Genomic DNA, 12,252 nt, shown 5'->3' with positions numbered 1-12,252 from the left:
GTTGACAGGCGAGTGCGCTTATCAGTTATAATTCCCCCAGCAGCACTAAAAACACTCTTCGATAACACGCTAACGGCAGGGCAGGCCAGGACCTCCAAGGCGTACGGAGCGAGTTAATTCCAACTGTCCAACTTGGATACCCAATAATTAAAAGGCACAGAGGAATCACGGAGGATGCTGTTACGGTCGGCAAGGTACTCCCTCACCATCTTTTGAAACTTTCCACTCCTTGTGAGAGTACCCCGCGCCTCAGGGTCTGTCCGAAGGGAGGGTCTGAGAAAACTGTCCCAGAACGTTGACAGTATTCCCCTGCCTCTGCTGGATTGGAGTTGCGTCTCTCTCATATGTATGCCTTGGTTGGGCAACAACGAACTGTGACCTCTGCCGCTAGCGTGTTCAGATGGGAATTTTTTTAACAGTTCTGCAGCAAGGGCCTTCTGGTGCTGCCCCATTTTTGTAGACATCTCCACCTCAGGAATAAGACAGTGAAAGTTGTCCTTGTAGCGGGGGTTTACAAGTGTCACCAACCAGTAAGGACTGTCACCCAACATTTTGACAATGCGAGGGTCACGGTTACATCAGCGTAACATGAAGTCAGCCATGCGTGCCAGACTTATAACGGGCAAGATTTCCGTGTCCTCACCAAGATGACGACTGACCATGCTCTCCTCCTCCTTCTCCCCCCTGTCCTCAGGCCACCCACGCTGAACCGACGGTATGACAGTTGTAGAGGTACTACCCTTTACAGCGCATTATACCAGCTCCTGTTCTTCCTCCTCCTCCTCCACCTCTCCCTCATTGTCCCCCAATGCACGTTGGGATGAGATGAGGCTGGGCTGTGTGTAATCGCCCGCTATGGCTTCTTGATCCATCTCATCATACTCTGGCTGCAATGCCTCCTCTTTAATTCTCTGCAGAGTGCGTTGCAAAAGACAGACAAGTGCGATGCTGACGCTAATGATGGCGTCATCGTCACTCACAATCTTGGTGGCCTCCTCAAAGTTTGTCAGGATGGTACATATGTCAGACATCCAGGTCCACTCTTGAGGTCTTATGTGTGGAGTCTGACCTGAATATTGACGGCCTTGTTGCGGCTGGTACTCCACAACTGCTCTTTTCTGCTCACAAATCCTTTGCAACATGTGGAAGGTAGAGTTCCAACGTGTGGTGACATCACACACCAGTCGGTGTGCCGGAAGCTGCAAACGCTGCTGCAACACAGCAAGGGCGGCGGAAGCTGTAGCCGACTTGCGAAAATGAGCTGACAGGCGGCGTACTTTCACGAGCAGATCTGGCAACTCGGGGTACGATTTAAGAAACCGCTGAACCACGAGGTTAAGCACATGAACCAGGCATGGTACGTGTGTGATCTCGCCTCGCCTCAGTGCCGCCACCAGGTTACTGCCATTTTCACACACGACCATGCCTGTATGTAGGTTCAGCGGTCTCAGCCACAGATCTGCCTGCTCTTTCACAGCTGTCCACAACTCACAAGCAGTGTGAGGTTTATCACTTAAGCTTATGAGTTTCAGAACAGCCTGTTTCCGCTTGGCGGAGGCAGTACTGCAGTGCTTCCAGCTTGTAACTGATGTGGTGATATCTGAGATGGAGGCTGAACATGAGGAGGAGGAGGATGATGCGCAGGAGCTGTACACTGTGGGGGCAACTCTGACTGACATAGGGCCCGCAATCCTCGATGTGGGGAGCATGTGTTCCGTCCCAAGGTCCGACTGGGTCCCGGCTTCCACTATGTTTACCCAGTGTGCCGTCAGGGAGATGTACAGTCCCTGGCCACAAGCACTTGACCACGTGTCAGTTGTCAGGTGGACTCTCCCAGTAACTGTGTTGTTGAGGGCACGGCAGATGTTTTGGGACACGTGCTTGTGTAGTGCGGGGATGGCACACCGGGCAAAATAGTGTCGGCTGGGGACCGAGTACCGAGGGACAGGCACCGTCATAAGGTTGCGGAAGGATTCCTTCTCCACCAGCCTAAAAGGCAGCATTTTCAATGCAAGCAGTCGTGAAATGTGCGAATTTAGGACTGTGGCCTGTGGGACGTTAGCTGCGAATTTCCGCTTTCGTTCAAAGGTCTGGGATATGGACAATTGAACGTTGCGGTGGGATGTGGATGTGGACGTTGATGCTGTTTCTTGAGAAACTGCCATAACAAGTGAAGACTGAGAGGAGGGGGCATCTTTACATGCAGTATGGACAGGGGATTGCCTTGCACACACAACAGGGGGTTCTATTGCACGCACAACAGCGGAAGAAGCAGTGGTGACACCCGCTGACCCTGGGGTTCGCCCCACAAAGTCGTGTGCTTTGCTGACATGTGCCTGATCATGCTGGTGGTGGTCAGGCTGGTAGTTTTGTCAACCCTGCTGATGCTGGCATGGCAGGTGGTACAAATGGCTTTTTTTGGGGTTATCAGCAGAGTCTTTAAAAAAATTCCACACTCTGGAAGACCTACCGCTTGTACTGGCAACGTCCCTCGTGTTGGTGTTACAGGGAACGGTTGCCCGCCTTCTGTCTGCGGCCACCACACTGCTTCTTCCTGCCTGTTGGGGTACTCTGCCTCCCTCCCCCTGTGTGCTGCTGGCCTCACTCTGCATGTCCTCCTGCCACGTTGGGTCAGTTACTAGATCATCCACCACCTCCTCCTCTTCCACTTGCACACCACGATCCTCCTCCTCACTTCCTGGCAGTTGTGTCTCATCATTGTCCACCTCTTGTGACAAATTGCCAGCGTCGACTTCCTGTGGCCTTGGCTGTTCAAATATTTGTGCATCGCTACATGGGATCTCCTCTTCCACCACTTCAAGCGGAGCAGGCGAGGGGCACAAATATGGAAATGGACCAGTGAACAGCTCTTCAGAGTGTCCAAGTGTGGGATCAGTTGCTGTCTGATGACGCTCGGCATGGTGGGAGGAAGGAGAATCAGGGTGAAGAGGAGTATGCGGTCGAGACTCATGGCTACAAAGAGTTGACCGTGTGGAAGACAGACTGGAGGTGGTGGTGCTCAGGTATTATGAGCTATCCAATTAATAACCTTTATACACTGATCAGTTCGCAATACTGGTGTTGTTCTGGGATTCCTTAGTAATTCGATCAATAAGTGGGAGCGAGAAGATGTGGCTGTTGGTTGTGGCACATTTTCACCTTGGCCACGGCCCCGTCCTCTGCATGCACCATCACCAGAACGTCCACTTCCACGTCCCTTGCCACGCGCCTTGCCCATTGTAAAGGAAGTAAAATAGCTTACATTCGCACTATCAATGGAAAAATGGTAATAAAAAGTAGATTACAACCGTGGAAGAGGAAAACCACAGTTCTATTTCTCTTGCCTACACCCGATTCTTTTAAACAATCAGAACAATCAGGGAGAAACTATTACTGTTTTTCTTTACGGAAAAAATACCAAAACCTGAATAATAGAGATTTTTTACTGTGGAATGGCAAAACCACAGTTATTGTTTACTGGGGTATACCATAAAATTTTAAATATATATATTTGCGGCTGAACAGTGAGCGACACACTCAAACTGTTTTTTTATAGATACAAAAGGCCCAAAACTGGATACTACAGCGATTTGACCCGTGGAACTGCAAAACCACACTGGGATTTGTCGGGTCTACAATAGACTATTTTCAACAGATATATTTTTGTGTCAGAACAGTCAGGAGACACTACTGTTTTTTTTAAAGCCAAAAAATGCGAAAAAAACAGGATAATAGAGATTTTTTTACCGTGGAACAGCAAAACCACAGTTATAATTTACTGGGGTATACCAGACTTTTTTAAATATATATATTTGCAGCAGAACAGTGTGCAACACACTCAAACTGTTTTTTTTACATACAAAAGGCCCAAAACTGGATACTACAGCGATTTGACCCGTGGAACTGCAAAACCACACTGGGATTTGTCGGGCCTACAACAGACTATTTTCAACACATATATTTTTAGGTCAGAAGAGTCAGGAGACACTACTGTTATTTTTACGACAAAAAATGCCAAAATCAGGATAATAGAGATTTTTTACCGTGGAACAGCAAAACCACAGTTATAATTTACTGGTGTATACCAGACTTTTTGAAATATATATATTTGCGGCTGAACAGTGAGCGACACAGTCAAACTGTTTTTTTTTTACATACAAAAGGCCCAAAACTGGATACTACAGAGATTTGACCCGTGGAAATGCAAAGCCACACTTGAATTTGTCGGGCCTACAACAGACTATTTTCAACAGATATATTTGTGTCTGAAAAATCAGGGAGACCCTATTTTTTTTTTTTTACAGCAAAAAATGCCAAAAGCAGGATGATAGAGATTTTTTACTGTGGAACAGCAAAACCACAGTTATAATTTACTGGGGTATACCAGACTTTTTTAAATATATTTATTTGCGGCAGAACAGTGAGCGACACACTAAAACTGTTTTTTTTACATACAGAAGGCCCAAAACTGGATAATAAAGAGGTTTGCACCTTGGAACTGCAAAATCACATTTATGTTTCTCTGGCCTACACCAGACTATTTTCAACAGATATATTTGTGTCTGAAAAATCAGAGACACACTGTTTTTTTTTGGGGGGGGAGGGGATACCAAAAGGTTAGTAAGACTGGTATTTGTACAGTGTGAAGGAGGAAAAAAAAAAGAGGATTTAGATGGAAAAAAAAGGATTTTTCCTGGGCCCCCGAGACCTGGAGCTAAGTCCAAAAATTTCAGCAACAGGAGCAGCACACAGGACTGTACTGCAGCGTTTGCTGGTATAACCCCACTGCGTCTCCTATACAGCCTGCCTGCCTGCCTGATATCTGGGATAGATATTAGTCCTGAGAAGGACTGTTTGTTTGATCTGGCAGCCTTTAGAGACCCTACACTAACTATTTTGCACTATAAATCTCTGCCTAGCTCAGCAGCGCTTTCCCTACACTGTCTGATCCCGTGCGTCTGTGTCCAAGTTGGACTCGAGGTGATGCTGTGCGGCCAGTCAATCAATGTAATGCCCACAACCAACATGGCTGCGGCATTACAGTGACTGGCTGGCAATCCTTGCAATTTCATTGGCTCTGTAAAGAGCGCCAAACATGCAGGGCGGAGACCCGAGCTCCCGCACGAGTAACCCGGAAATTCTCGGTGCTCGTCAAACATCCCAAGAAGCGTGATGCTCGGGCCAGTAACGAGCAGTATAGAGCATGTTCGCTCAACACTAATTATCCTGCTTTTGTTATTTTTTCCGTAAAAAAAAACTGTAAAAAAGTGTCTCCCTGACTGTTCAGACACAAATATATCTGTTTAAAAGAGTCTGGTGTAGACCAGAGAAATAGAACTGTGGTTTTGCAGTTCCACGGGTCAAATCTCTGTATTATCCGGCTTTTGGCATTTTTTGCCGCAAAAAAAAACTGTAATAGTGTCTCCCTGACTGTTCAGACACAAATATATCTGTTTAAAAGAGTCTGGTGTATGCCAGAGAAATAGAATTGTGGTTTTGCAGTTCCACGGGTTAAATCTCTGTATTATTCTGCTTTTGGAATTTTTTGCCATAAAAAAAAACTGTAATAGTGTCTCCCTGACTCTTCAGACACCAATATATCTGTTTATAAGAGTCTGGTGTAGGTCAGAGAAATAGAACAGTGGTTTTGCAGTTCCACGGGTCAAATCTCTGTATTATCCTGCTTTTGGCATTTTTGCCGTAAAAAAACTGTAATAGTGCCTCCCTGACTGTTCAGACACAAATATATCTGTTTAAAAGAGTCTGGTGTACGCCAGAGAAATAGAACTGTGGTTTTGCAGTTCCATGGGTCAAATCTCTGTATTATCCTGCTTTTGGCATTTTTTCCGTAAAAAAAACAGTAATAGTGTCTCCCTGACTGTTCAGACACAAATATATCTGTTTAAAAGTATCTGCTGTAGGCCAGAGAAATAGAACTGGGGTTTTCCTCTTCCACGGTTCTAATCTCCTTTTTATTACCCTTTTTCCATTGATAGTGCGAGTGTAAGTTATTTTACTTCATTTACAATGGGCCCGGCGCGTGGCAAGAGACGTGGAAGTGGACGTTCTGGTGATGGTGCGTGTAGAGGACAGGGCCGTGGCCAAGGTGAAAATGTGCCACAACCAACAGCCACATCTTCTCGCTCCCACTTCTTGACCGAATTACTAGGGAAGCACAATACAACTGTAGCGCCGGCGTCCCTGCCCTCTGCTAGGCAGGGACGCTGTTCCCCTCACCTCTCTGCTCCGTGCCCGGCGTCCTCCTCCCGCTCTGCTGGCAGCGCGCGCTCCTTCCCGGCCACTGTGCTTAGGGCGCGCGCGCGCACTCTCCCTCCCTCTTAAAGGGGCCGCGCGCGCCGTCCTAATGGCCGGAGGACTTCACCATATATAAGGCACCTCCTCCAAAATGGAGGTGCCCGAGCAATGTTGTTGCACTGTTCACTACTCTGCTTCAGCCCTCAGGTCCCGTTGCCAGTTACCTGCCAGATACCTGCCAGATTCCTGCCAGCTTGCTGTCTTATTCCTGCCTGATATTCTGCTACCTGCCTGCTAGCCTGAGGTCCGACGGTCTGTCTTACAACTCCTGTCAGTCTGTCTAAGGACCAGCTTGCCCGCTCACCTGGGAGCGCACATCAGCTACCTGCCTGCTTGCCTGAGGTCCGACGGTCTGCCTTCCAACTCCTGTCAGTCTGTCTATGGACCAGCTTGCCCGCTCACCTGGGAGCGCACATCTGCTACCTGCCTGCTAGCATACCTGGAGGCTCCGCCGTCACGTGCTTTGACCACCTGCCTGTCCAGTGACTCCTGCCCGCTCACCTGGGAGCGCTCATCTGCTGCCTGTCTGCTAGCCTACCTGGAGGCTCTGCCGTCACGTGCTGTGACCACCCGCCTGTCCAGAGACTTCTGCCCGCTCACCTGGGAGCGCTCATCTGCCGCCTGTCTGTTGGTCTTCCTGGAGGCTCCGCCGTCACATGCTGTGACCACCCGTTTATCCAGAGACTCTCGCCTGCTCACCTGGGAGCTCACGTCTACCATCAGCCGCCACAGGTCGTACCAACCCTTTACCCAGAGACTGCCCCGGTCACTTGCCGTGACCATCTGCCCGTTCATCCAGAGACTGCCCCGGTTGCTTGCCGTGACCATCTGCCCGTTCATCCAGAGACTGCCCCAGTCACTTGCCGTGATCTCCTGCCCGTTCTTCCAGAGACTGTCCCGGTCACCTGCTGTGACTGCCTGCCTGGTTGCCACCCGCTCCCTTACAAGGACCGCCCCCTTGTATAGTAGCTCAGAGGTTCCGCCTCCCAGACCCGTTACAACAACACGAGTATTGCGAACTGATCAGTGTGAACAGGTTATTAATTGGATAGCAGATAATACTTCCAGTTACCTGGGCACCACCACCTCCGGTCTGTCTTCCACACGGTCAAGTTTTAGTAGCCGTGAATCGTGACCGCATACTCCTCCTCACCCTGATGCTCCTTCCTCCCACCACGTGTATTTTTCTCTTCTCCTTATCCTCAGCCTCCACCACTACTATACCACCAGGGTGACCGTGATCCGTGTTGCCAGCATTGCAAGTTCCTCCGTCCTAATTTTTGTCAGCTTTTGCTTGGAAGGCATAGGCAAAGGCTATGGGAGACCCACTCGCAAATAATGGGAATAATGTTTTTAATATGCTGTACTGCATGACTCTTGTTTGCCAGCATTGCAAGTACCTCCTTCCTAATTTTTGGCACCTTTTGCTTGGAAGGCATAGGCAAAGACTATGGGACACCCACTCCCCAATAATGGGGATAATGTTTTTAATATGCTGTACTGCATAGCTCTTGTAAGGGGCATGAAAACCGTCTTGTTAAGCTACTCAACTCCACGTCTCTTCCAAGGGGCATTAAAACCGTCTTCTTAAGCGACTGCAACCTCCACCACTTTTCCAAGGGGCATTAATATTGTCTTTTTATTCCACTGCGACCTCCACCATTCTTCCAAGGTGCTTTAAAATCATCTTGTTGAGCTACCGCTAACTCCACGTCTCTTCCAAGGGGCATTAAAACCGTCTTGTTAAGCTACTGTGACCTCCACCATTCTTCCAAGGGGCATTAAAACCGTCTTGATAAGCTACTGCGAACTCCACTTCTCTTCTAAGGGACATTAAAATCGTCTTGTTAAGCAACTGCGAACTCCACCTCTTTTCCAAGGAGCATTAAAAACGTCTTGTTAACCTACTGCGACCTCCACCACTTTTCCAAGGGGCATTAAAACAGTCTTGTTAAGCTACAGTGACCTCCACCACTTTTCCAAGGGGCATTGATATTGTCTTTTATTCCACTGCGACCTCCACCATTCTTCCAAGGGGCATTAAAAACGTCTTGATAAGCTACTGCGAACTCCACGTCTCTTCTAAGGGGCATTAAAACCGTCTTGTTAAGCTACTGCGAACTCCACCACTTTTCCAAGGGGCATTAAAAATGTCTTGTTAAGATACTGAGACCTCCACCACTTTTCCAAGGGGCATTAAAATTGTCTTTTTATTACACTGCAACCTTCACCATTCTTCCAAGGGGCATTAAAACCATGTTGTTAAGTTACTGCGACCTCCACGTCTCTTCCAAGGGGCATTAAAACCGTCTTTTTAAGCTACTGCGACCTCCACCACTTTTCCAAGGGGCATTAATATTGTCTTTTTATTCCACTGCGACCTCCACCATTCTTCCAAGGTGCTTTAAAATCATCTTGTTGAGCTACCGCTAACTCCACGTCTCTTCCAAGGGGCATTAAAACCGTCTTGTTAAGCTACTGTGACCTCCACCATTCTTCCAAGGGGCATTAAAACCGTCTTGATAAGCTACTGCGAACTCCACTTCTCTTCTAAGGGACATTAAAATCGTCTTGTTAAGCAACTGCGAACTACACCTCTTTTCCAAGGGGCATTAAAAACGTCTTGTTAACCTACTGCGACCTCCACCACTTTTCCAAGGGGCATTAAAACAGTCTTGTTAAGCTACAGTGACCTCCACCACTTTTCCAAGGGGCATTGATATTGTCTTTTATTCCACTGCGACCTCCACCATTCTTCCAAGGGGCATTAAAAACGTCTTGATAAGCTACTGCGAACTCCACGTCTCTTCTAAGGGGCATTAAAACCGTCTTGTTAAGCTACTGCGAACTCCACCACTTTTCCAAGGGGCATTAAAAACGTCTTGTTAAGATACTGAGACCTCCACCACTTTTCCAAGGGGCATTAAAATTGTCTTTTTATTACACTGCAACCTTCACCATTCTTCCAAGGGGCATTAAAACCATCTTGTTAAGTTACTGCGACCTCCACGTCTCTTCCAAGGGGCATTAAAACCGTCTTTTTAAGCTACTGCGACCTCCACCACTTTTCCAAGGGGCATTAATATTGTCTTTTTATTCCACTGCGACCTCCACCATTCTTCCAAGGGGCATTAAAACCGTCTTGTTAAGCAATTCCGACCTCCACCACTTTTCTAAGGGGCATTGATATTGTCTTTTTATTCCACTGCGACCTCCACCATTCTTCCAAGGGGCAATAAAACCGTCTTGTTAAGCTACTGCGACCTCCACGCCTCTTCCAAGGGGCATTAAAACCGTCTTGTTAAGCTACTGTGACCTCCACCTCTTTTCCAAGGGGCATTGATATTGCCTTTTTATTACACTGCAACCTCCACCATTCTTCCAAGGGGCATTAAAACCATCTTGTTAAGCTACTGCGACCTCCACGTCTCTTCAAAGGGGCATTAAAACCGTCTTGTTAAGCTACTTTGATCTCCACCAATTTTCCAAAGGGAAATGATATTGTCTTTTATTCCACTGCGACCTCCACCATTCTTCCAAGGGTCATTAAAACCGTCTTGTTAAGCTACTGCGACATCCACCACTTTTTCAAGGGCATTAAAACTGTCTTGCTAAGCTACTGGGACCTCCACCACTTTTCCAAGGGGCATTAAAACCATCTTGTTAAGCTACTGTGACCTCCACCACTTTTCCAAGGGGCATTAAAACCGTCTTGTTAAGCTTCTGCGACCTCCACCACTTTTCCAAGGGGCATTAAAACAGTCTTGTTACGCTAATGAGACCTCCACCACTTTTCCAAGGGGCATTGATAGTCTTTTTATTCCAATGCGACCTCCACAATTCTTCCATGGGGCATTAAAACCGTCATGTTAAGCTACTACTGGGTCCTCCACGTCTCTTCCAAGGGGCATTAAAACCGTGTTATTTAGCTACTGCGACCTCCACCACTATTCCAAGGGGCATTAAAACCGTCTTGTTAAGCTACTGCGACCACCACGTTTCCTCCAAGGCGCATTAAAACCGTCTTGTTAAGCTACTGCAACCTCCACATCTCTTCCAAGGGGCATTAAAACAGTCTTGATAAGCTTCTGCGACCTTGACCACTTTTCCAAGGGGCATTGAAATTGTCTTTGTATTCCACTGCAACCTCCACCATTCTTCCAAGGGGCATTAAAAGCGTCTTGTTAAGCTACTGCGACCTCCACATCTCTTCCAAGGGGCATTAGAACTGTCTTGTTAAGCTTCTGCGACCTTGACCACTTTTCCAAGGGGCATTGAAATTGTCTTTGTATTCCACTGCGACCTCCACCATTCTTCCAACGGGCATTAAAAGCGTATTGTTAAGCTACTGCGACCTCCAACACTTTTCCAAGGGGCATTACTACCGTCTTGTTAAGCTACTGCGACCTCCACCACTTTTCCAAGGTGCCTTAAACCCATCTTTTAAAGCTACTGAGACCTCCACTTCTCTTCCAAGGTGCATTAAAACCATCTTGTTAAGCTACTCCGACATCCACAACTTTTCCAAGGGTCATTAAACCCATCTTGTTAAGCTACTGCGACCTCCACCACTTTTCCAAGGGGCATTGATATTGTCTTTTTATTCCACTGCGTCCTCCACCATTCTTCCAAGGGGCATTAAAACCGTCTTGTTAAGATACTGCGACCTCCACGTCTTTTCCAAGGGGCATTAAAACCATCTTGTTAAGCTACTGCAATCTCCACTAATTTTCCAAGAGGCATTAAAACCGTCTTTTTAAGCTACTGCGACCTCCACCACTTTTCCAAGGGTCAATAAAACCGTCTTATTTAGCTACTGCGACCTCCACCACTTTTCCATGGGGCAATGATATTGTCTTTTTATTCCACTGCGACCTCCACCATACTTCCAAGGGGCATTAAAACAATCTTGTTAAGGTACTGCGACCTCCACCTCTCTTCCAAGGGGCATTAAAACCATGTTGTTAATCTACTGCGACCTCTAACACTTTTCCATGGGGCATTGATTATGTCTCTTTATTCCACTGCGAGCTCCACCATTCTTCCAAGGGGCATTAAAACCGTCTTCTTAAGCTACTCCGACCTCCACCACTTTTCCAAGGGGTATTAAAACTGTCTTGTTAAGCTTCTGCGACTACCACCACTTTTCCAAGGGGCATTGATATTGTGTTTTTATTCCACTGCGACCTCCACCTTTCTTCCAAGGGGCATTAAAACCATCTTGTTAAGCTAATGCGACCTCCACGTCTCTTCCAAGGGGCATTAAAACCATCTTGTTAAGCTTCTGCGACCTCCATCACTCTTCCAAGGGGCATTGATATTGTCTTTTTATTCCACTGCGACCTCCACCATTCTTCCAAGGGACATTAAAACCGTCTTGTTAAGCTACTGCGACCTCCACCACTTTTCCAAGGGGCATTAAAACCGTCTTATTGTCTTTTTATTCCACTGCGACCTCCACCATTCTTCCAAGGGACATTAAAACCGTCTTGTTAAGCTACTGCGACCTCCACCACTTTTCCAAGGGGCATTAAAACCGTCTTGTTAAGCTTCTGCGACCTCCACCACTTTTCCAAGGGGCATTAAAACACTCTTGTTAAGCTAATGAGACCTCCACCACTTTTCCAAGGGGCATTGATAGTCTTTTTATTCCACTGCGACCTCCACAATTCTTCCATGGGGCATTAAAACCGTCATGTTAAGCTACTGCGACCTCCACGTCTCTTCCAAGGGGCATTAAAACCGTGTTATTTAGCTACTGCGACCTCCACCACTTTTCCAAGAGGTATTAAAACTGTCTTGTTAAGCTTCTGCGACTACCACCACTTTTCCAAGGGGCATTGATATTGTGTTTTTATTCCACTGCGACCTCCACCTTTCTTCCAAGGGGCATTAAAACCATCTTGTTAAGCTAATGCGACCTCCACGTCTCTTCCA

The sequence above is a fragment of the Phyllobates terribilis genome, unplaced genomic scaffold (genome assembly GCF_046119375.1).
Source record: "Phyllobates terribilis strain yellow unplaced genomic scaffold, ASM4611937v1 Scaffold_1__5_contigs__length_1240528914, whole genome shotgun sequence".
NCBI lineage: Eukaryota > Metazoa > Chordata > Amphibia > Anura > Dendrobatidae > Phyllobates > Phyllobates terribilis.
This window is presented reverse-complemented; position numbering follows the sequence as displayed.